At 42.9% G+C, this 26518-nt stretch overlaps 1 protein-coding gene and 1 non-coding gene across 2 annotated transcripts in view; one reads left to right on the top strand and one right to left on the bottom strand.

Moving 5' to 3' along the window:
• Positions 1 to 14947, bottom strand: part of LOC123520596 (S-phase kinase-associated protein 1) — a 132889-nt gene extending 117942 nt beyond the window's left edge. Inside the window, exon 1 of the mRNA XM_045283021.1 lies at positions 14838 to 14947. The gene's annotated coding sequence lies outside the window, so the exon portion shown is untranslated. The remainder of the gene's footprint in view (positions 1 to 14837) is intronic.
• Trnav-gac lies at positions 3714 to 3787 on the top strand. Its single transcript has one exon. It is a non-coding gene; the product is annotated as a tRNA-Val (tRNA).
• Positions 14948 to 26518: the final 11571 nt, after the last annotated feature.

The raw sequence follows: 26518 nt of genomic DNA, 5'->3' as shown, positions 1-26518 counted from the left end.
CCCAACTTCTCCCAAACATTGTTAATTAAAAACAAGATGGAAATCGATACGCCTTGCACCGCGGCGACTGTTTTCTCCTGCCATCGATTCCCAGTACGCCGCGGGAACACTCTGCTCAATGTCGCCTCGTACGTCTTGCCTCACTCCCAAAATAACTCCACGCGGGACACGAAATCCACAGGTAGCTCAACATTTTTACTTTTAGTGTGAAAAAATATATAGCTTCAGTAAGATTCCGGGAAATATGTACCAATGAGAGAGATCTTCTATTGGTGATGCATGATGGGAGTAACACATCATTCATTCTTTCTGTTCATGAAGCAACATATATATTTCCATTACTAAGCACACAAGACCTCCGCGTGGTGCATCCTCACTTCAAGGGAAAAAAAAGAAAAAAATACAAAGGAAACTGATACCGAATACCTGGTGAATACCTGATCAGCAATCCAATACAATGATCCGCAGCTCACCAAGGCATGGAATCCGTAATGTATAATACGAAATGGTGGAATTTTGAGAAGATCGATTTTATCCTAATATTATGTAAGGAAAACTGGAAGAAACCGGGAAACTATATCCGAAACATCAAATAGTAAAACATTTGCCTATGCCTAAAAGACTTATATCTTAAAAAGGTTAACACGTCACGTCTCTGGGTCTGCGTCTCTTCTCCCACTGTAATAAAGAGCAAAACTCCTCGCACGTGCCTCTCTCAAGAATAGCACTGTTCCTGCATATAATACAATACCAACCATGGCTGCTTCTGTATGTTCCCTTACCTAAAACTTCAACTCTATCATGACTAAAGACACTCTCCAAATTTATTTATCTATTTTTATCTTTTTTTTTTTATATTTTTTTAGAGTGGCACTTCAGTTAACCCTTTTGAAGTTTTTTACTTTTCTTTCCCAGAAAAACTCTCGCATAAAAACATAATCACAAAACTAATAATAAGTATTCTAATGTAAAACTAAAAGACGAAACTTAAAAGCAGCAACAACTTTTTTTTTTATTACCAAATAACTTCAAGTGTGTGTTATCTGAGGTTCATTATTTTTCTGAGCGAGTAATCGGCGGCGAGCAGTGTTCAGAGGAGCGGCGTGCGAGAAGTTACTGACATTTCCATCAACGTGACTGACGGCAATTTAACACACATCCCGATCCTTGCGTCTGTATGAATCACAGACCGCAAAATCCACCTTATTTTCCTTAACGAGCTTTAGAATATCATGCAAGAATATCACAAGCAGCAAACAAGTCTGTCCATCGCCACGTGTAATGTTTCTCAACGTATTTCAATGCACTTCAGCTTTTCAATTATGAAACAACGAAAGCAAAATGATTGTCGCTGTTTTTAATACGGCAAGGACTCGGGGAAAGCTGAGAGTGTGTTAAAACTGTGGCTTTATAGGCAGAAAGGGGCCAGGAATAATCACAGCGCTGAGGAAGAAGAAGAAGAAGAAGAAGAAGAAGAAGAAGAGGAGGAGGAGGAGGAGGAGGAGGAGGAGGAGGAGGAGGAGGAGGAGGAGGAGGAGGAGGAGGAGGAGGAGGAGGAGCAGGAGGGAAGAGGTAGGAGGAAGAAGGAGGAAGATGAGGAGGAGGAGGAGGAAAAGGAGGAAGGCCAATCCCCGATCCCTGCAAGGAAGATAATTGGCTGCAGGAATTTTCACGTGCAATAAACAATAAACTGTAAATCGTTCGGCGGAAAGAGTGTCATTTCTATTCATCCATCCAGCACAGTTCTGCATAATGAAGGGAAACAAAAATAATTAATCAGCTAATTGATAGGAAAACTTCAGCAAAATTACCTTCTGTTAGGCAACGAGCGACTGACGATGCGTTAAATGGGAAACAAAAGTAGCAATTTACTTCAATTAGAATGTGAAATTTTGTATGAAAGCATTTGACACCGAAACGAATGGCCCGTGCAGCGTATAAACACACACACACACACACACACACACACACACACACACACACACACACACACACACACACACACACACACACACACACACACACACACACACACACACACACACACACACACACACACACACACACACACACACACACACACACACACACACACACACACACACACACACACACACACACACACACACACACACACACACACACACACACACACACACACACACACACACACACACACACACACACACACACACACACACACACATGTATGACTTCCAACCCTAGAATGGTCTGCTTGTCGAGGCAATTTTCAAGGTCCTTCCTGCCCTTGTCGCGTCACTGGTCACAATCAGTCTTCACGTCGTAGGACTTTGATACAAGTTTGGTAACATAACATTTCTATTGGACATCAATCTGTTCCTGTTATCTCCAAAGTGTTTGATTGTATTTCACCTTGCTCTCTTTGACGTTTCTATCATCTTACTTATGTTAAGTGTTTACGTAATGACTTTGGTAAAATTTATTTTGTTGCGTCAAATTTCCGTCATATTTCCCAATATAGTTTTAGTTCTTCCAAGCTTCCTCGTGAAGCATGACCTGCGACAAATTGCATCCCTTGGTCTGGCTGACGTCTTTCCTGGTATCTCCTCAATTTTCCCATGTCTCCAATTTCAGTCCCACATCATGAAATATTTTCGGCACCTGTGCGATGCTTCCAAGGAATCGAGACCTTTCCCATAATCATATCGACCAATTCCGTCCAAATGTTTGGTATTACTTAGTGGCTGACTCGTGCCACGAATGACAAACTGTTCACTTACCACAAGGACAAGATTAAAGACCAATATACATTTTTCATTTTCCTGTATCAAATATTTGTAAAGTAACAGAAACACGTGCTATAGGTTGCTTTCGTATGAATTACTGAACTATAAATGGCAATAGAGTTACGTTTGATCATTTCCTCAAAAGAAAACTGCTGTCGAAACCTTGTCTCGCCATCAAACCCAACTCTGACATCAATATTGCTCTGAGTGTCAGGCAGCCACGACCACTGACATATACTTGCTAAATATCTAAAGCACGGTCCAAGGCAGTCATCGTGCGGTGTTCTATTGAGCCTCACGCTTTAAGATAAAATAATGGGGATGAATAATCAGGGACATGATAATGAGGTTGGTTCAGTAAAGCGCCATAACTCAAGCAATAGTGTGCGTTGTAGCACCGCGTCGCTCAGTGACTGGTAGGCAGATGTACAGAGGGAGGAAGTGCAGCACATGTTTTCCTGTGAGTTAACGTTAATGAAGGGAAAGATTCATATGACGAGAACTCGCTTCTCATCTTTACGCCATTAAGGATAAGTACGTATTGATTATGATTTGAACGATATACAAGAGGCGAGGATTCTGAAACTGGTGAATTATTGCTTCAAATTCTAGAAACTTTTTTCTAGTCTAAGGGGAAGTTTGACGTATTGTGAGCGTGATTGATTATGATGATAATAACAATGATGATAATGATGATGATGATGATATTAATAATGATGGTAAAAAAGATTGTCTACACCACAAACATAACATGAAATAGTAATAATTATAATAATAATAATAATAGTAATAATAATAATAATAATGATAATAGTAACAATAATGACAATAATAACAATAATAACCCTAACAACAAGAGCAACAGACATGTAGTACAACGAAATCCGACCCCAAAACACACCAAAACACGTCTCGCTTCGTGATCTTACTACACACACACACACACGCCCGGTAGTTCAGTGGTTAGAGCGCTGGCTTGACAAGCCAGAGGACCGGGGTTCGATTCCCCGGCCGGGTGGAGATATTTGGGTGTGTCTCCTTTCACGTGTAGCCCCTGTTCACCTAGCAGTGAGTAGGTACGGGATGTAAATCGAAGAGTTGTGACCTTGTTGTCCCGGTGTGTGGTGTGTGCCTGGTCTCAGGCCTATCCGAAGATCGGAAATAATGAGCTCTGAGCTCGTTCCGTAGGGTAACGTCTGGCTGTCTCGTCAGAGACTGCAGCAGATCAAACAGTGAAACACACACACACACACACACACACACACACACACATATATAGCACACGTACGTACAGCATTCAAAGGTCACACTTGCATATAAATAGAAGAACACGTACGCTACCAGAGGGCTAAGCAGGGCTAAGCGAGGCTAAGCGGGGCGATGCGGGGCGATATAGACATACGTAGACTTAACCAGCAAGCAGAAACAGGAACGAGGAGGCTTTTTCTAGACAAACATGTTTACTGATGATAATTATCTTCCCCCTCTCTGTGTGTATTTTATTGCCTCTCCTTCCTCCCTTCCTGCCTGGCTTTCACTTACACCCTCCTCCTCCTCTTCCTCTTCCTCCTCCTCCTTTTCGTCCTCCTCCTCCTCCTCCTCCTCTCCTCCATCAAGGCAGGTAATCTCACCGGAATAACGCAATAAATTTCGGGCCAAGAGGGATATCAACTTTTTGCTTATCTAAAGAGAGGCGATGAAGGGCTAACTGCACCCTGATCTGCCTAGGGGGTGCCCGACAAAATTACTACGTGTTCACTAAAGCCGAATTTACGCACCTTTTGGGACACTTGCTCCTACTGTACCTTTTGTTTTTCATGTTACTGGTGTGTCAATTTATTGTTTAGTTCAGCGGGTCTGGTTCATGGAAGATGACGAGGGAGGGTCAGGGAACTGCGAAAAAGGAGAGGAGGAGATAGAGTACAGAGTGGCAGAGGGAGAAGGAGAGGAGAGTGAGAGGATGTTGTTTTCTTCGTCTATTCCTGACCTAGATTTTGAAACGATTGGTTGTCTCGTAAGAACTATTTTCGAACACTACACGGGTCATTAACCTCGTTCTCATCAATGGGTGGTTTCTCGCCGGTGCTAAGGAATCCTTGTTATATTGTTACACGAATCATGAAAACAGCTTTCCGATAGAGACTTGAAATGGTGGATAAGACGCCCAAATGTTTGAGTGTGCCATCATTACTTTCTGCTATAGTTATTAAATGTTTTCTTGGCTCACTGTTATATTTGTGTCTTCTTGTTCTTATTCTTATTGTAAAAATCGTTGCGTGTCTTCGGGTGTGGAAAGCGGAAGGTAGCTTGTTCACCTCAGGCTGTGTTAGTGTGGTATATTTAACTATTTATCATAAATTTTGGAGGTATCCTTTTTCTTATTATTAAAATCGTTAGGTGTTTTCGTGTGTAAAAAAGATGAAGACTGATCACTGCAAGCTGCGTCAGTGTGGTAAATTAAACTATTCAGCTAAGCTTTTATCATATCTGGAGATGTACTGATTATTCTTACTATTAAAATTATTAGGTACCTTCGCCTTATCTTTCCTGACCTCAATACCAAACGTCCTCGCGCACAAATAGCAAAATCATGAATGTCCTTGGCGTATTTCTTGTTAGCGTTGTGTGATTCATTATTTGACTTTGACTTCCCTCACATTTCCGAGGCAATGAAAGAAAGACGAATTCCTGTCGAAACCTTCAAGCGATTCTTCTCTTTTTTTCCTTTCCTTGTTTTTTTATTTTTTTGCTTTTCCTCCTGCTTGACATTGTCGCATGGAACGTCGAGCTTCGGTGTGGCAGCTGAAATTTTCTCCGTTTGCCATCGACAGTTTGCCGGAATGAAAACAATATTGAGAAATGGAAGGCAATGATTTTATGATATAATTGGAAAAATGTCGCACTCGTGGGGTCTCTCTCTCTCTTTCTCTCTCTCTCTACACACACACACACACACACACACACACACACACACACACACACACACACACACACACACACACACACACACACACACACACACAGCAGCAGCACATTACCATACCAAAGTACTTTCTCCACGAACAAGAATAATGGTACTCGTAAGTCACATCATTCCCTTCTGTTATTACGTAACTTTTTTTTTCTTATGTTAGAGTTAAATTGGTACCGATAAATCAAAATCAACTAGTTATGGTCTTAAAGGTATGCAGCTGTTTGACTCCCCCTCCCCTCTCTCTCTCTCTCTCTCTCTCTCTCTCTCTCTCTCTCTCTCTCTCTCTCTCTCTCTCTCTCTCTCTCTCTCTCTCTCTATCAATAATTACAGTTCCGATGGATATGTACAGCGAGTCATCAACAACTTGCTTTTCTGGTTGACAAATGTAAAAAAAAAAAAAAAATACAAAGAATTATGGATGTTACTGCAGGTGTTTATCACATAGAGATCGGAATGTGCAAGGGAAGAAGTTATGTTTCCTCAGTGACCGCATGCAGACTTGCTCCAAAAAGTGTGATGTAATAAGGGAATGGAGAGTGAAGAGAGAGTGAAGAGAGGAGGAGGAGGAAGCGGGAGGTGGGTGGCCTGGACATGAGAAACACCTGTGATAATGTTTACGAACTTAACAACACGTATATTTCATTCTTATCTTTACCAGACTCATACAACTTTACGAGGGCCGTGTGCTACATTACGTGGCCCGTATGTTGTAAGTGTTTTTTGTTCCCTCTGATACATATTTAATTTCTTCAGTACTGAGACACTTTTGAATACGATTAAACCATTTTATTGACATTAGGAAGGGTCTATGGAGATCAGAAGGTTAATGGTTCAGAGTCTTCACTATTGTAGTCTCCACAAAGATTTTTTGCAGGTGTTTAAGGTCACCAAACAGTAAGCAGAATAAATATTGAAACACGTCATGGTATTGAAGGGGTTAAACTATCAGTAAAATCATGGAAACACCCTTCATTTTTTTAAATTTGAGTCTGTTTAGCTTAGTGAAAATAAGGTGTCGAAATGTCTGAGAATGCTGTCCAGGAACTAAGTTTTTCACGAGCATTACCATAAACGACGACCACTTCCCATGAGCAGAGCCTCGTGAAGGCAATCTGCAGACAGACTGGTGACTCAGAAGTTTCAGAGATTGAGAACATGTAAACTTCTTGGATGTGGTTTTAATGATCCGGCATAGTTTTAACAAAGTTCTGCTAATATAGAAGGTTTAGAGTCGCATTTCACTTGCGTTCAAAATATTAACGAAGACTGCACTAAATTACATAAACAAAGGAAACACCCAAAACCAATTTCCCGAAAGACTCATTGAAAAAAATTCTTATCGGATTGGCCAATGAAATTTATGTGCTGCCTTGATGCACTTAACATATTTTAAGTCTTACGAAAGTGGAAAGATGTGAAAAAAAAACATCTTGTCTAAGAGCCTATCAGGACTGGTCGCAAGGTTAGGTTACAGAGGAAAAAAAACACGAAGAAAATTATGTTCGAGACGTAGGAAGTAAAATTAGTGAGAAAGTAGAAGTTTATGAAAGAGTTATAGGCAACTTAAGTGCGAAAGTTGGTACAAAGAATTTATACGAGACTACAAAAGAAGACGTTAATGTTCTTATAAATCTTTGGAAAGAATAACACACCGCAAATTTTAAACAAGGAAAGTAGATGAGACACGCATTAGGGAGCGGGGCATTTTTAAAAACATAGCCATGAATAAAAGACAAATGCCTCAAAAGATGATACGAGACTTCTAATGGAACAATGAAAAGGAAAGTATATTTTTCTACGAACTCTGTTGTATTTCAATGTAAGGGCCGAAATACCTAACTACCCTTGTTATGTCTAAACACATTATTGTACATGCTTGCTCGCGCACCCCCACCCCCCCAACACACACACTCGCACACACACACACACACACACACACACACACACACACACACACACACACACACACACACACACACACACACACACACACACACACACACACACACACACACACACACTCCCTTTTGCATTAACAGGTAAAGGTAATTACCAGCCCCTTTTACACTATTACAGTTTTTTTTTTTTTTCGAAACAATAGTTCGAAGCTCGAGTTTGGTTTAGGGGGTCGGCCACGTTGTTGCCTCCCCCTCCTTGTCGGTACCTCCCTCCTACGGGTCTATACGAGTCAACGTCTGCCACCACTCCTGATAGTCCGGCAGAGAGCGGCCAGCCGTCACCTGAAGAAAACCTTGAGCGTCTATCACTCCCTCTCTTTGCCCGAGCGAGTTGCATGGATTGGGCAGCCAACGTTCTCGCCTCAATCCTTCCTTCACCCACCCCTCCGGTCTAGGGTGTATTCCAGCGCTTCTGCCAACGAGCTTCGTGTGGGATAAGTACCTTCCTTCCATCAACTGTACGTGTTCCACGGCGGCCTCTTCGCAGTTGGCTTCTGCGAGGGTTACTCCACGCGTCAAGACAACATGGTGAGGCAAGACCTAAGGTCCCGTGTGGTTCCTGGCCGAGTGGGCGTGGCTGTTCCTGCTATCTTGTGTATTTGTGTTGTCTTAATAATTTATATTCAACTTCAAGTGTCTTATAATTCCTTAGATCTTGGATTGAGTAGAATCTCCCCCAATTATCTAGTGTAAAGTGGTTGCTGATATGCTCCTCTTTTAGCTATAGAACCTCCAACCTGGCACTGACATTGTGGCGACCTCGCCAGGATTCTACCTCTCTAAGTTTTAAGTTTCCGGTCCTTGCTGACCATTGTAAGTCGCCAGAGCGCGCACTCACTGTCGTGGCCCAGGAGTGAATTTTGGCGTACTGCTGTCACCTTGTGGTTCTCATTCCACATCTCTTTTCAGAGCAACTTGGTTGTTCACTAACCTTTGATGGTCTTGTCTGGGTGCTCTTGGAGTGCCTGCTTGAGTTGGTCCAAATATATTTGGGCAGTTATCTGTTCTTCTCTCCCTATTTCCCCCTTCTACACTACTGTGGTGTAGAATTGTTTGTTTAATTCCTCCTTCTTTCAAGATGTCTAGTATTGAGCAGCTGAAGACACAAGCTATCGAGCTCGGCTTCACTGGAGTTGATGTGGGGCTTCACTGGAGTTGATGTGGGGCAGTATGTGTTGCAGCAACAACAGTTTGAGAGAGAAGAGCGAAAGCTCCAAGAAGAACGCGAATTTGAGTTGGCCAAGCTTCGACTAGACAGAGAATCGACTTCAACTGGCTCACTCGAGGCATCGTCTAAGCCGATTATAAAGTTGTTGGTGAGAATATTGACCGTCCCCGTACACCAACTTACAAGGATGAAGACATCGCATCCTACCTAACCAGGTTTGAAAGGATTGCCGAACTCCTGAAGCTTGATAAGGACCTCTACGCCGTGAGACTGGGTGCCTTGCTCTCTGGAAAAGCAGGTAAAGTTATTCCTCGCTTTCTCTCCAAATAATCGGTGATTGTTCTTTTGAAAGATGCCCTTCTCAGGAGTTTTTGTGGAACTCCTGACGGCTTCAGAGAAGACTTCAGATCGCGCAAGATCCAGCCCGGTGAAACCTACCAACAGTTCAGCATCAACCTTAAGCACCTATTTGAACAATGGCTGGAGTCTTCAAAAGTTGGATCTTCCTATGACGTTTATGATCAATTTCTTTCCTCTCTGTCCCCAGACCTTCGTTTGTTTGTCAAGGAACGAGGAATGGTCACCTCTCGAAGAAGCTGTACTGCTGGCAGATGATTGGGCTTCCGCTCGTAACGCATATCCAAAGACTTCCTACTCCATGTCAAGTAACAAGAAGACGCAGAGTCCTACTCCATGTCCAAGTAACAAGAAGACGCAGAGTCCTACTCCATGTCCAAGTAACAAGAAGACGCAGAGTCCTACTCCATGTCCAAGTAACAAGAAGACGCAGAGTCCTACTCCATGTCAAGTAACAAGAAGACGCAGAGTCCTACTCCATGTCCAAGTAACAAGAAGACGCAGAGTCCTACTCCATGTCAAGTAACAAGAAGACGCGGAGTCCTACTCCATGTCAAGTAACAAGAAGACGCAGAAGCTGCACCGTTCATCCGACTCTTCCAGAAATCTTATCTCCACTGTGAAGTGTCACAACTGCGGCGAAGGAGGACACATCCGGCCCCGGTGCCCTAAAAATCCTCGCGCTTTTAATAGGGACGGTACTTCAACACTCACGGTGGGTTTCTGTTTGGGAGATAAGGAAGTGTCCAAGTCTACCTACTGTGTTGCAGGGACCATAAACGGTTCTTCGACCTCCACTGTTCTTCGAGACACCGGCTGTTCCAGTCTTGTAGTCTCCGAGGAAGCCCTACCTGACGTAGACACCACCTATTTTGCAGACAGGTAACCGTTTATGACTACGTAGGCCGCGCTGACCAGTTCCCTGTAGTTAAATGTTACTTGACGTGTCCTTACTGTGATGGTTGGGCCGATGATGTTCGAGCCCCAATCAAGTTTGCAACAGTTCTGCTTGGTGACTTTCCGGGAACCCGTAAACCTGACGATCCTGCCTACCCTCTTCCTGCCCACCCTCTTCCTGCCCACGTGATCTCCGTCTCCCCCTCACAAGGGAATGGTGCTGCAGCTGCCCTGACTCAACCCAACGTCGTGTCGTAACCCATGGCCGAGCGTGTAGGTGCTGTACACACACACACACACACACACACCCAACGTTCTCGCCTCAACCCTTCCTTCACCCCACCCACACTCCCGGTCTAGGATGTATTACAGCGCTCCTGCCGATAAGCTTCGTGTGGGACAAGTACCTTCCTTCCATCAACTGACGTGTTCCACGGCGGCCTCTTCGCAGCTGGCTTCTGCGAGGGTTACTCTACGCGTCAAGACAACACGGTGAGGCAAGACCTGAGGTCCCGTGTGGTTCCTGGCCGAGTGGGCGTGGCTGTTCCTGCTATCTTTTGTTTTTGTGGTGTATGTTTTGTCTTAATAATTTATATTCATTCAAGTGTTTTATAATTCCTTAGATCTTGGATTGAGTAGAATCTCCCCAGTTATATTCTAAAGTGGTTGCTGACATGCTTGTTTAACTAGATATAGCACCTCCAACCTGGCACTGACACTCAATTACGGTTACTTTGGGAACAGTTACCCTGCGGAACGAACTCAGAACTCAGAGCCCGATCTTTGGGAGAACTGACATCCTCCTTAGGTATCATGATGCACTTCAAAACAAATAAGGAAATCCAGTTTAATGAGATTACACGAAGCAAACTATACAGAAGCCCAGCATGAGAGTGTAAGTGGAATACTGAGGAGATTCACTGCTCCATCTCTCCTTTCCTTACCTTTTACGAGCACCCTAGAAATTCAAGGACAGTATTCTTCTGACCTACGTGCATATTGTTCCCCTCCCTAGCCGATACAGGCTCTCGGGCAGCCTCTCCGTTACTCGACTCTGCTAATGCACTCCGACCCATCCCATGCCATTTGTCTCCACTCATGATGACTGACAAGTGACAGTTGTCCTTTCTTTCGTATCAAGGAACATCTTTAGCGATAGAGGAACGGCAGGAGCTTGTGTTGTTCATGTGGTAAGGGGATAGTGATGAGGGATAGGTAGAAAACGAGATGGCAGCGGCGATAGTGATGGCAAAAGCGCGAGGAAGGTGAGTGGCACGAGAATGGAGGATCGAGCTGAGGTTGGTAATGATGTGACGCAGGTAGAAGTGTGTGAAGTGTAATGAGTGACGCAGGTAGAAGTGTGTGAAGTGTAATGAGTGACGCAGGTAGAAGTGTGTGAAGTGTAATGAGTGACGCAGGTAGAAGTGTGTGAAGTGTAATGAGTGACGCAGGTAGAAGTGTGTGAAGTGTAATGAGTGACGCAGGTAGAAGTGTGTGAAGTGTAATGAGTGACGCAGGTAGAAGTGTGTGAAGTGTAATGAGTGACGCAGGTAGAAGTGTGTGTGTAATGAGTGTAGAAAGTGACGCAGGTAGAAGTGTGTGAAGTGTAATGAGTGACGCAGGTAGAAGTGTGTGAAGTGTAATGAGTGACGCAGTGTAATGAGTAGAAGTGTGTGAAGTGTAATGAGTGACGCAGGTAGAAGTGTGTGAAGTGTAATGAGTGACGCAGGTAGAAGTGTGTGAAGTGTAATGAGTGACGCAGGTAGAAGTGTGTGAAGTGTAATGAGTGACGCAGGTAGAAGTGTGTGAAGTGTAATGAGTGACGCAGGTAGAAGTGTGTGAAGTGTAATGAGTGACGCAGGTAGAAGTGTGTGAAGTGTAATGAGTGACGCAGGTAGAAGTGTGTGAAGTGTAATGAGTGACGCAGGTAGAAGTGTGTGAAGTGTAATGAGTGACGCAGGTAGAAGTGTGTGAAGTGTAATGAGTGACGCAGGTAGAAGTGTGTGAAGTGTAATGAGTGACGCAGGTAGAAGTGTGTGAAGTGTAATGAGTGACGCAGGTAGAAGTGTGTGAAGTGTAATGAGTGACGCAGGTAGAAGTGTGTGAAGTGTAATGAGTGACGCAGGTAGAAGTGTGTGAAGTGTAATGAGTGACGCAGGTAGAAGTGTGTGAAGTGTAATGAGTGACGCAGGTAGAAGTGTGTGAAGTGTAATGAGTGACGCAGGTAGAAGTGTGTGAAGTGTAATGAGTGACGCAGGTAGAAGTGTGTGAAGTGTAATGAGTGACGCAGGTAGAAGTGTGTGAAGTGTAATGAGTGACGCAGGTAGAAGTGTGTGAAGTGTAATGAGTGACGCAGGTAGAAGTGTGTGAAGTGTAATGAGTGACGCAGGTAGAAGTGTGTGAAGTGTAATGAGTGACGCAGGTAGAAGTGTGTGAAGTGTAATGAGTGACGCAGGTAGAAGTGTGTGAAGTGTAATGAGTGACGCAGGTAGAAGTGTGTGAAGTGTAATGAGTGACGCAGGTAGAAGTGTGTGAAGTGTAATGAGTGACGCAGGTAGAAGTGTGTGAAGTGTAATGAGTGACGCAGGTAGAAGTGTGTGAAGTGTAATGAGTGACGCAGGTAGAAGTGTGTGAAGTGTAATGAGTGACGCAGGTAGAAGTGTGTGAAGTGTAATGAGTGACGCAGGTAGAAGTGTGTGAAGTGTAATGAGTGACGCAGGTAGAAGTGTGTGAAGTGTAATGAGTGACGCAGGTAGAAGTGTGTGAAGTGTAATGAGTGACGCAGGTAGAAGTGTGTGAAGTGTAATGAGTGACGCAGGTAGAAGTGTGTGAAGTGTAATGAGTGACGCAGGTAGAAGTGTGTGTAATGAGTGACGCAGGTAGAAGTGTGTGAAGTGTAATGAGTGACGCAGGTAGAAGTGTGTGAAGTGTAATGAGTGACGCAGTGTAATGAGTGACGCAGGTAGAAGTGTGTGAAGTGTAATGAGTGACGCAGGTAGAAGTGTGTGAAGTGTAATGAGTGACGCAGGTAGAAGTGTGTGAAGTGTAATGAGTGACGCAGGTAGAAGTGTGTGAAGTGTAATGAGTGACGCAGGTAGAAGTGTGTGAAGTGTAATGAGTGACGCAGGTAGAAGTGTGTGAAGTGTAATGAGTGACGCAGGTAGAAGTGTGTGAAGTGTAATGAGTGACGCAGGTAGAAGTGTGTGAAGTGTAATGAGAGACGCAGGTAGAAGTGTAATGAGAGACGCAGGTAGAAGTGTGTAGAAGTGTAATGAGAGACGCAGGTAGAAGTGTGTGAAGTGTAATGAGAGACGCAGGTAGAAGTGTGTGAAGTGTAATGAGAGACGCAGGTAGAAGTGTGTGAAGTGTAATGAGAGACGCAGGTAGAAGTGTGTGAAGTGTAATGAGAGACGCAGGTAGAAGTGTGTGAAGTGTAATAAGTGACTCAGGTAGAAGTGTGTGAAGTGTAGTAATAAGTGACGCAGGTAGAAGAAGTGTGTGAAGTGTAAGTGACGCAGGTGGAATTGTGTAAAGGTCCGTCCACACCAGCGGGCAGTGCACGCGGGCAGAAGCGCAGCGTTTGCCCGGCAACATTTTCTCCGCCTTTGCCCGGCTGCAGACGAGCAAACTGTTCGTTTGTAGACAAGCGATTTCACCGGGCACTGCTCGCCAGGCCCTGCAGTGCGCCACTGCCAGACATACGAGGTTACAATGTTGGCTTTGTCCATGACTGCCAGTTTGCCAGTCTCTACACCAGAACATCATGTCTACCTCTCCGTCAGGCCAGAATCAGTGGTCTAGGAATGCAGTACTTCATTTCATTGAACTCTATCGGCAACACCCACGCCTGTGGAAAGTAAAAATGGACCAGTACAAAGACAACTTGCAGCATTCGAGTAGATATATGTATATATGGTTTTACTTTGTCAAGAAGCTTATGAAATGTACTTGAAATATATTCTTAGATAATTTGTGAAATCCCTAATACTTCCATCTTTCAATTCCCATAATATCGTAGCATGACTTCCCAACTGTTTTCTATTTAGTAGCCAGTCTTTACACCATTTCTTTCCTCCACTTTCTCCTTTCTTTTTCTGGGTCAGCAAAAGTATAACTGAGCACAATGACAGCTTTTTGCGGTCCTCGGTTCTCATGCTTAATCAGATACACGGATCCGCTGCCTGTTTGTACGAGTGCTCGCCTCTGACTGAAACCGTACGTGCAAGCGTTGCTGTGTGAATGTCGGTTTCTGTGAGCACGGCGGGCTTTGTCCGCTAGTGTGGACTGACCATAAGGATTCCTGACTGTAATCTCTACTTGAAGAATCCTACAAACACTGACTTGATACCGGGGAATGTCCTGCCAGCGGTGCATTGTGGGTCCAGTTAGGATAAGGTGATGCAAGAAGGCACGCCAGCGGCCAGCCAGAGCAGCCAGTACTCGTACCGTCACCATCACCATCACACGCTGATTTTTTCTTGCCTAGGCTTTACAACTCCCTAATTTGAACTTAATCATTTTAGTTGATGAGGATGAAGAGACTCAAGACCTACACAGTCGTATGGAATGTAAAACGGATTGAAAAATTGCAGTTACAAATGATAGTCCGGTGCGTTTGGCAATTCAAGGTTTCCCGGCGCCATGAAGTACCTCTCCACTCGCCACGTCTTTCATCAGGGAAACAAATTAATTCGTTATTTCCCTATTCAACATACCTGCTAGGCCGCAAAGGACACCCTGCGTACAGGATACACACACTCCTGTTTTATCTTGACCACTGAAAAGTATTGGAGGTAGCACTGGCCGCCCACACACCCACCACGCACGCAGAACCACGCCGAGACTGACTGAAGTGAGACTTGGATGGTTTGGTTCTGGTTCGAAGTGCGTTGTTTGGGACTTCATGTAAAAGTTCATGGAAGCTTAATATCTTTTATTTTCTGATTTAAACTAATATAATCTAGATCAGACTGCACAGATAAATTTATAAAACACAGAATTGTTCCAAACACACAAGAAGCAACTGTCCAAAAGAATCCAAACTTTAAGTGTTGCCAAAGGAAGAAAAATAATTTAGACTTAGTTCGGACTGATTTACAATAATGGATCCTATTTTTTGGTGGGATAAGATGAAACTATGTGTTGCTTATTACTGATTTATTTCATTGTAATTTCGAGCAAGTATTTCCGTGCATGATCATTCCAACCAGTAAAGAAAACACACACGCGCGCGCACACACACAAACACACACACAGTGCCAGAAACTTTTATATGCGTACAAAAAAAAAAAAAAAAAAAGGTAAAAGAAAATAATGAATGAAAAAAAAATCAGTCATCTTTTTCAAGCCACATTCTAACCTTACCCCCCAAAAAAACAAATACCAACACATTCCACTCCACAAACGGTTCAAAGCGCACACACGGCAAAGTACCTTCATTATAGCAGGAGATGACGTTGTAGCTGCTATCCTGTCAATCAAAGGGAAAAATAACAACAACAGCAAGTCCTTAGCCGACTCAGCGCACCGTCAACACAAAAAGACAGAAGGCGTGTAGCATCCCACCACCATCCTCTTAGCAGGCCACCAGGTAATTGCGTTATAAATAGTACATCGCTGGTAAAGAAGCCAATACTTAACTCCTTTTTTTTGTTGTTGTTTATAATAGAGAGAGAGAGAGAGAGAGAGAGAGAGAGAGAGAGAATTACTACCATTATTCCAAACACATCCACGAGTTAAGTCAAGTTTTCCTGTAATAGTTGGCTACTCTCTCTCTCTCTCTCTCTCTCTCTCTCTCTCTGTGTGTGTGTGTGTGTGTGTGTGTGTGTTTCCCCATGAGTTGCAATTACTATATCCTATGTAAATTAATTTAACGTACTTTTAATACACTTTCCTTTTAGATTACTTATTTCAGGTTCTTTAGATAATTATATAAAAGAATGTTCTCAATATTCTTTATTGTACGCAGCTACTTGACCTCGTTGTTGTATGTTAATCTCCCCACTGCTCTCTCTCTCTCTCTCTCTCTCTCTCTCTCTCTCTCTCTCTCTGTGTGTGTGTGTGTGTGTGTGTGTGTGTGTGTGTGTGTGTGTGTGTGTGTGTGTGTGTAGGCATCCAAAGTCTTAATAAGGTCCATTATTCACAAAACACTAAAACGTCCAAGCCGGCGAGAGAGAGAGAGAGAGAGAGAGAGAGAGAGAGAGAGAGAGAGAGAGAGAGAGAGAGAGAGAGAGAGAGAGAGAGCAGGGAAGGTCTTAGGGTACAGGAAGCAAACGAGACGAAAAAGATCAATAATTCCTAACTGTAGAACTCTTTTTCCATCAGTATGTTTTTACACACACACACACACACACACACACACACACACACACACACTTATTCTCCTCCTTCACATAGCAAGTAATATCCATCAAAGAGATCTTCGCTCCACACATCCATGGAGAGCACGGAATGACGATGACAGCAAAGCATACATTGATGGGTCGAGGCGGATGAAAAGCCAGTACAGAAAGGCGAGGCCGCGGAGGTAATGAGCGGCGCTGTATGGCTGTGAAATTATGTGGAATGTATGACAACATCGCGAAAGGCTGAAGGAAGGGAGGAATGAGGCAAAGGGAGCGGAGTAGTGGCGCTGATGAGTGGATGAAGAGGGTGATTTGGGGTATTGTTGGGGAAGCGTTCGAGGGAGAGAAAGGAAGAGGAGAAAATGAAGAGGGAAGGTGAAATTTGCGTTTAGTGCGGTGAGGTAGATGAGAAATGTGGCGTGAGCAGGATGCGTCTGTTCTTTGGGTTCCTTCATCACTCGTCAGTCATCTCGTCACGCTCGTCATCAGCGGCTGGAGAGGAAGCCATTGGGAGTCTGCTGCGGGATCAAGACTTCATCCCCACAAATTACTTTAGTTACGTGCATCTCTCTCTCTCTCTCTCTCTCTCTCTCTCTCTCTCTCTCTCTCTCTTTACTTGTTAACAATGGACGAATAGTTTTGCACCCTGCTGTGGTTTCTATTATTGAGTTACTGCCTTTGGGTCAACCTATCGACAGTTCTTTTTATCCATGACGAACGAGTGCTGTGTTTTTTTGCGTATATATATTTTTACTAGTGGCAGTAACCGATGAATATTTCCATCTTGTTTCTTAGATCCGTATTCAGAAATGCTTTTCTCTCTCAGCATGACTATTTTTAAAGGCCACAGAGATGATTGGTGGAGTTTTCAAGAGTGTTTCTTTCGAAATAGTGGAGGTGAAGTTTTGAAAAATTTTTCCTAATGTTTCTTTGTGCCAGCGAGTCTCAGATTGAAGGGTTTAATTATTTGGTGTATTGTCTGAATTGTGCTTAAGTAATATACCTTAAATTTCGCTGCTTGACATTTATTTTTATCCACCATCTTCTATGACGTTTAAGATTAATTTATATTTCATTGTGTTAAATTTAGTGCTGTAACTGAGAAAGACATCGTTAACATTCTCTTGTCTCCTTTGTCTATCTGTCTGGGCAAGGTTTCACGGTGCTAAGAGTCTTGATAGAACGTAAATATTGAAATGAAAGGGATTCATTTCTGTAAGGCGTCGTATTTCTCGTAACCAAAATTTCACCTATTACTGCTGAAAACAATATTTCTTTTAATTCTAATATTAATAAAAATCTGCTGAAATAATATGTTTTGTCTTGAGATTTATGTTGCAGACTTTCTCAAACTGGTTCAGATAAAAAAAATATTGCTGAACTAAGTATTTTCAGTAATTTTGCCCAACGCAAGAGGCAACTGTACATTCCTTCAGTTTTTATTCTTCTTTGCTTCTGCTGACACTTGTGGTTGCTTTGAATTGGCGGCCTGCTGTAATGTATCTGACAAACATCCAACTCGGCCCATTGCCATCTCTGACCACTCTGCAATACCATCTCGAACTGTCGACTACAATTTTTTTTGCATAGCAAGTCTAGTACATATACATGAACTGTCATAATCAACTTGTTTCTTTTTAAACTATGGCACTATCGCATTCGGCTCGTTTTTTCTTTTTTTCAGATGCAAAGAATTTTCCCATATTTCAGGAGTTTTAAAAATGCTCACAAATTATCAGCAATTAATTTTTGTAACAGGAGGCAATGGTAAGTGTGTGTGACACCTGCCGACACTGAATTGGTTAGTGAAGCTCCCACACCCAGACCTAGAGCTAATAATGAAGACGAGACAGGAAAAGCATCATCATCTCACGACAGGTAAATATAAGTTGGTAGACAGCTTGGACTAGGGTGCATACACTTCTAAAAGAAAAGAAATAAACATTGCTGTGTATTGGCGACGTGTTGTACCACTCCCCCAGTCTGCCATCAAATGTAAAACTCAAGTTGCTGATAGTGGCATGGAACACCTGATCTGGCCTTCCTCAGCGCTTCCTAAAGTATCGTGGTGATGCTTGGACTGCGCTTCACTGCATCACTCATCTTCCTGTCTTGGCCGAGCCGCTGCACTCCACGCATGGAGCTTTTGCCACCAACCTGTTCATACTTCCTAACCGTTCATTATCTACTGGGCAGCTTCACCTGCTGTCGCATTTCCATTACAAAGTCATAAAACACCACGTCCATTAACAGTACACACAAGGTACAGCACAATACTGCAGCCACACACACCTGAACGCGTCACCTGACATCCATGTTTTGGCGGCAATCGTGATGTTACATTTCCTGCTGGCGGACTAATACAACCATAGCTTACGTTACATTTACTTTCCATCATAATCATCAACCTTACGAGTACTCTTCCTCATGTGATCTTTGTGGTTTTTGTGATGAAGCACCGTGAAGTAGTGACATCACTGCTTGTTTTGAAGACACTGGATCACCGCACTACTTTAAAACACCCTACCTCTGTTTCTCCTTCTCTCTTTTTCTCCTCCCCAGACACCTCTTTCCCATTTCCTCTTATCTTATCCTCGTCCATTGCCCAGCCCAAATCCTTTCCCTCTCCTTCTTTCTATTCATCTAACACCTGTCGTTCAATGCAAGCTTTCATTGCAACGTATAAGAGAATTAATAGGATACAGTATATTCATGATTACAAGGGATTTTGCGCTAACGATGTATGTGTGTGTGTGTGTGTGTGTGTGTGTGTGTGTGTGTGTGTGTGTGTAGGAATGAGAGGGTAAAGCAAGGAGTGTTAGAGGTATAATAATGTAGTAGATACGCGCTTGGTTAACGTTACCACAGCGTGAATCCCGTGGTGATTATCCTCGAGGTCAAAAGCTAGTTTGTTTGTACCCAGCTGCTTCATCATCGCCGGCAGGTTGGCACGTGTCTGTGTTGGAAGTGGCAGGACAAGAGAAAAAAGAATCCTCTTCGGGCGAGGGAAAGTATTAATAAGGCTGCACAAAAATACGATACTTCCTTTGACGTAGCATATAATCATGAGAGACGCGAAAATATGCCGCGATCCTTAGAGAAGAACTTGCCTGCTGTCACGATTGCGTCAGTCATTCTCCGGCCAGATTGAGCTCCAGCCGTGACTGCTTTTCTTTCACCTGCTTTGAGCGAACCGAGGACGCCCACCGCCTAAATTAACATTCCTTCCCCGAGACACACATCGTCAGTAACAGTAATTGGGTTAACATTTTTCTTCCCTTTTTCACACGCTGAACCTTGCGCCAACCTCTCTACCTAAAAAAATGGAATGTGAAAAGCGTGGACGACAACAATTACTGAGATTTTTTTTTTTCCCCAGACCTCGCGGAGATAAATGTGTAAATTTGCCATTTTCTTTCCCTCGCGTTTTATAATCTTTTTTTTTTCCAGCGTCCTGCCTCCTCTCTTCACACTCCCTTTTGCTTCAGAGATTTTCCCTGGTACAAAGCAATGAATAATGGAGAGAAAGTATGAAGACAATGCAGAAATATAATAACTCACACTAATGATCTAGAAAAGAATAAAAAGAGAACATAATAACACTGGAAACGATTACACACAAGTTTTTATTTATTTGAAATTAACAAAAAGCTTCCGTCGTGTTTGCCTTCATTTCAGGAATCTATCTGGCAACTGTCCTGCTGCCTGGGGTGTCGCGGTGACCTACTCGTGTATGCAGGCGCAGGAGTCACTCACACTCTGCCCTCCACACCAAACGCTTAACATTCCGCCGCAGGTAGAGGGAACTACAACCTGCTGCTTCCACTCTTTTCATCAATCGAGTCTTTCTCTCTCTCTCTCTCTCTCTCTTGTGGTCATGTACAGAACTCGTTATTATCAGTCACATGTCAACCTTTCGTTCTGTGAGGATAATAGCCACCATGGACTTGCTCGTCGATGAAAAAAAAATTCGCTTTGTAAAATAACATAAGCGAGGTGGAAAACTCTGCCGTGCCAATTGTCAGTCGTGGATGTGAAAAGTGAGGTAAATGAGTGTGAATGTGTGTGTGTGTGTGTGTGTGTGTGTGTGTGTGTGTGTGTGTGTGTGTGTGTGTGTGTGTGTGTGTGTGTGTGTGTGTGTGTGTGTGTACCTCATATATTCAATTTTAAACCTACATGCATCACTACACATACATGCACACACACATACTCACAACACTGTACACATCCTCGGGCGCGACAAAGTTAGTACTCGTGGAGGAAACACACACACAAAGTTACTGAAATAATATACCCACGAATCTCCAATCCACCACCAACAGCGAAGGAATTCCACTGTAAAGCAACAAATGTGAAAATCCGCCTGAGGTCACGCACTTCCATTAACATCATCTTCATCGTCCCCAGAAGCGGTGTGTAATCCAGGTCGGAACACACAGACAGGCCTTTCCCGACGCCCTTCGCTCACTTCTGTCTGTCTTCGTCTTGATCACTGCAGGGGATCTTATTTGATTTCCTCTGTGCCTCGTGTTCCATGGCTGTCCTTGTGCCATCATGTCCTCACCCTTTATCATTCTGTCAGTGGAACCGTCAATCTTTTGTTCACGATGGCAGGAACAGGAAAAGGTTGAGTTTGATGTAATGGAAACAGTGTATTATCTAAGTGAACCATCTTAAAGGAGAGAGGCTTCCAGGAACTTAAAGAGCTCGAGGAGACACGCCAGCAAGGGGAAGGAAGGTTCATCTTGGCGGACTGGGTTGTCGTGAGTTGCGGGTTTAAAGTTTAGGTTACCAGTCTTTTTTTTTTTTCTAGTTATTGGTGTTTTTCATGGGGTATCTCGTTTTTCTTTCGTTTTTTATGAGTGGATTTTTTTTTCTAATTTTTTTTTTTGTCATGTGCGTTTTCTTAATTTGTATTTTTTTTATTTGTACACTACTACAACTACTACTACTACTACTACTACTGCTACTACCATCACCACCACCACTACTACTATTACTACTACTACTACTGCTACTACTACTACTACTACTACTGCTACTACTACTACTACTACTACTACTACTACTACTACTACTACTACTACTACTATTAATGAAAAATTCGTAAGGGTTTTTATGTCCCCATCCTTTGTCTCCTGAATAATAATTAAATTCATAACGCTAGAAATTATCATATTTTTTCCTAATGTACCTAAAACGCAGTCATCATCTATAATACGCAACAAAACATTTTTCCTCCTGCTTCTTAAACACAGTCGGCCATCGGTAAACAATACGGACGCGACATTTGATAATTATGCTAACGAGTTAAATTTAATACGGGAAATTATCTAAATCAAATAAACTCACTAATGATATCTAATTCATTAATAATATTACTACCATACACGAGGATCTAAACACTTAAGCACAAAATAAAAACAACAAAAACAACAATAACAAAAGAAAAAAAATCTTCACCACTACCACTATCACCAACGACACAAACAAATACGAAAAAAAAAAAGATTCACGCTTCGAAAAGATAACAAATCATACGCCTATTTTTCCCACAAATCATCACAAAGGCCACCGTGGTACAGTGGAACCATGTGTGCTTTGGGGTCCGAAGGGTATCCAAGCGCACGGGTTCGAATCCTGTCCACGGTCCGAGTGTAGGTTGGGCTTACTCACTCGGGGGAACGGTTTCCTAGCGGGTGGGCTTTGAGATAGGAGGTACCCCAAAAAATATACCCTTTAGCCCAGAAATTCCCGTGAAAAGCCCACATGGTATATATAAAAAAAAAAAAAGGTACACACGTGAGTCACTTGATGCACATTAAGTGTTGATAAAAAAGCATTCCCGTTCTCACTATCTGTCCATCGATTAACTCAACAATTACCACCAACACCCTTCCTACCCCTGACCCTCCCACCCGACCCCCCACACCAACCAACCACCTCCTAGACAGCGACACAGGAATAATTTTCACTCGTGCATTCCAGACAAGGTTCAGCTGCTCGGGTCCCACACTCGCTGAGATAATAACAAATAATTTCATCCGAGTATAAAAGTCAGTGACACAATTACATGCACCAAGCAGACATTTGCTGAATTAACACTTCACATGGACAATTGCTGGCAGACTATCCCAACTTTCATTGCTATCTATGGAATCTCTCTCTCTCTCTCTCTCTCTCTCTCTCTCTCTCTCTCTCTCTCTCTCTCTCGATTAAATTGTTCTCATGGGAGTTCACACACTTACTTATAAGATAGACAGATAAACAGATAGATGGATGAATAGTTAGGAAGACAGATAGACAGATAGATAGGTAGATAGATAGAGAGATAGATAAATAGATAGATAAAAAGATAGATAAAAAGATATATAGATAGGTAAAATACACAAATAAACAAAGATAGATAGATACCCTCTCTCTCTCTCTCTCTCTCTCTCTTTGCCCCCGTCGTAAGAGTAAGAAGGCTTCCTAATTCAATATGCCAGACGGCCCCGTAAATGTTATCCTTCCTGAGTGGTTTGTGGGAAGTTGGAAAGGGAAAGGCGTTGAATGGACTTGGACGGAACGTTAGAGAGAGAGGAAGCGAGATAAAGAGGGAGAGGGAGATATATAGTGAGAGAGACTGAATCTGGAGCAAGCCAAGAAAGCAAGATTAAAAAAAAAAAAAAAGAAAAGAAAAAGAAAAAAGAGGAAAAAGATATAAAAAAAAAGGGAAAGGGATAATAAAAGAATTTCTCCCCCGCCTGAAAGAAAGAGAGAAAGAAAATTTACGAGGGAAGAAAAAAAAAAAAAGTTTTGAAAAAGTAAATGGACGGAACATTGCGAGAATTATACAGTGCAGGATTGAAGTTTATGGAGGAGTGGGGATGATATGTAGATCTGTGTGACGAACGGCCCGCCCGGTCCTAGCGCGGCTGTGCAGAAAAAAAAAGAGGAAAAAATAAGAAGGAAAAGAAGGATAAGAAGTTGCTGCTTTAGGAGAAGGAGGGAGGGATGCAAGGATGGTGGCAGCGGAAGGGAAAAGAAAAGAGAGGATGCTGTCAGTTTACTTCTTATGAGAAAGAAGAGAGAGAGAGAGAGAGAGAGAGAGAGAGAGAGAGAGAGAGAGAGAGAGAGAGAGAGAGAGAGAGAGAGAGGGGAGGGGGGAGGAGGGTAAAGGAAGAGAGGGAGAGGGAGAGCAGGAGGAAGGAAGAAGCGAGGAGGAACGAATGGGTAAGTCAAGGAAGATGAATAAAGGAAAAAAAATGAAGGATAAGAGAAAGATGAAGGTGATAGAGAGAAAGGAGGCGTGAGGAGAAAGAGAGAAGGAGAAAGAGGAGGAAGAGGAAGAGGAGAAGGGGAAGGACGAGAAGATGAAGAAGAAGAAGAAGAAGAAGATGAAGATGAAGATGAAGATGAAGATGATGAAGATGAAGATGAAGATGAAGAGAAGAAGAAGAAGAAGAAGAAGAAAGAAAAAGATGATGATGACGACGATGATGATGATGATGATGATGATGATGATGATGATGATGATGAAGGAAAAAGGAATTAAGTCGAGGAGAAAGATAGTTCAGATAAAGAGGAGCAAGAGACAAATAAAGACGAGGAGGAAAGGAGTAATAAGAATAACAGTGGAAAAACGAAAGAGAGGAGGAAGAGAAAGAGAAGAAGAAGAAGGAGGAGGAGGAGGAGGAGGAGGAGGAGGAGGAGATGTAGGAAGAAGAGGAAGAGGAGGAGAAGTCTGCGGTCCATGTCAGATTGTGTTTGTCTCGTTATCACATTACAGAAAGAGGAAAGGCACAGGGACACGAAAACCAAGTTAGTTTAGTTAGGGATGAGGCTGAGAATGTGGCGGTTTGGTTATGTATTAATGCACCGAGGCCTGCGTGTCCCTGCTGTATGTACCCGAGGCCAGAAGAACGCCTAAAGGACACAACAAAATGAATTATAATGATTTCTTTTGCCTTAGTAGACGGGAGAAAAATAGTTGTACCACCGGAGCCCACGACCATTATCCTAAAGGGTTAAGATGGCACAGATGTCACGAATATATACCGCCACGTACAGAGAGAGAGAGAGAGAGAGAGAGAGAGAGAGAGAGAGAGAGAGAGAGAGAGAGAGAGAGAGAGAGAGAGAGAGAGAGAGAGAGAGAGAGAGAGAGAATCATTAATATTTACTTCCCTTTCAATTTTTATTGTTTTTATTATATTAAGGATATATAAAAATTCTGGAACAAAATAGTTTTTCTTTAATATTTATGGAATTTGTTGCTCACTTTTTTTATGAGGAATGCACGTGAAGGCACACACACACACACACACACACACACACACACACACACACACACACACACACACGTGCTGGTTACCTCTTCTTCTTACATTTACATTTCACTAACTTAATAATCGCTTTTCTTTCCCCGTATCGTCTCACAGCACAACTCTGTAACTTCACGCAGCAATAAATCCGAGTGATGCTGGAAATTTGCAATAATGTCCAACTAGCCTGTGGTGTGACGACAGTTTCCCTTTGCATGAACAATTTGCTTTCACATCAGACAACCAGGACGTTAACCCCTCCAACTCCCAAGCGCGCTATATTGTCATGGTGATGTCATTTAAATATTCATCACTTGAAGTTGTCCCCATAGCCGCAGCGTTCTTCGCTTCCTGCCGGCGCCGTATGGTCCCCCTTAGAGCTGACAATCATTCAATCAGAGAGTCAATCAGTGTGTTCCGTCACTATTAATATCATCACCTCAGGAGAATTGTGCGGCGCGTAACACTTACCCAAGCCCATTCAGTAATAAATAACATGATGAGTCTCAATTAACATGGATTTCCTATTTTCTTCTCTTTCCGTCACTATTAACAACATCATTTCAGAACAATTGTGCGGCGCGAAACACTGACCCACGCTCATTCAGTAATATACAATGTGAAGAGCCTCAATTAACATGGATTTCCTATTTTTCTATTACCAAACAATCAGAGTTAATTAATGTTTACCGCCACTATTAACAGCATCACTTCAGGACAATGGTGCGGCGCGAAACACTTACCTACGTCCATTCAGTAATATACAACGTGAAGAGTCTTAACTAACATGGATTCCGTATTTTTCTCTCTTACCGGACATCGACTCATACGAACAAACCCACACCAGACACCGGGCCAATTCTCTAACAGGTAACACGGGTCAACAACAAGCCAATGATACAAAGCGTGATAAGTCTCGCAACTAATTCATTTCCTTTCTAGGCCTTATTTTTCTATCCAACACAACACATCTCTCAACAAGACTCGTGTGCTGAAATCCGTGATAATCTCCTACATGTCTGGCGTGAATACCGATGCAGGAACATGGGAAGTCGAGGAACGTCTCTCTCTCATTGCTGCCGCTGTTTTCCCCTCAGTCTTAAGTCCTCTCATCCCCTGATAATCTCCTTACAAATCCTGATAGTTGATTGATTGCCAGCACGTCAGAGGGTTTAGGATTAAGACAAAACTTAAGACTGGATGTGGGTGCAATGTGTTGACTGTTCGGAATGTTAAGTCTCAGCTGCTGTGTTCGCTGTGTAGACGGAGATATAACTGAATGTGTTTGGGTTTCATGCATCAGTTAACCGTTTTACTGCGATATGAAACAATTAACAACACCAGATGTAATGCATGAAATCTTTATCAGCCTCTAAAAAAAAAAAAAAAAAAAAAAAAAAAAAAAAATAAAAGGGAATTGAAAAGAATAGATGTTGCAATTTCGCACTAAGTTTTGATATTTGAGATGGCTGTAGTAGAACAAATAAAGATACAGTGAATCCATGCGTGCTTTGGGGTCCGAGGGGTCTCCAAGGGCACGGGTTCGAATCCTGTCCACGGTCCGAGTGTAAGTTGGGCTTCCTCACTCGGGGCAACGGTTTCCTAGGGATGGGCTTTCAGATAGGTACCCCAAAAAGTATCCCTTTTAGCCCATAAATTCCCGTAAAAAGCCCACATGGTATAAAAAAGGAAATATTACCTAATAGCAGTCCATGGGTTGAAGAGTGAACTATTAGCATTGAGAATTTT

The sequence above is a fragment of the Portunus trituberculatus genome, chromosome 47 (genome assembly GCF_017591435.1).
Source record: "Portunus trituberculatus isolate SZX2019 chromosome 47, ASM1759143v1, whole genome shotgun sequence".
Classification (NCBI taxonomy): domain Eukaryota; kingdom Metazoa; phylum Arthropoda; class Malacostraca; order Decapoda; family Portunidae; genus Portunus; species Portunus trituberculatus.
This window is presented reverse-complemented; position numbering and strand designations above follow the sequence as displayed.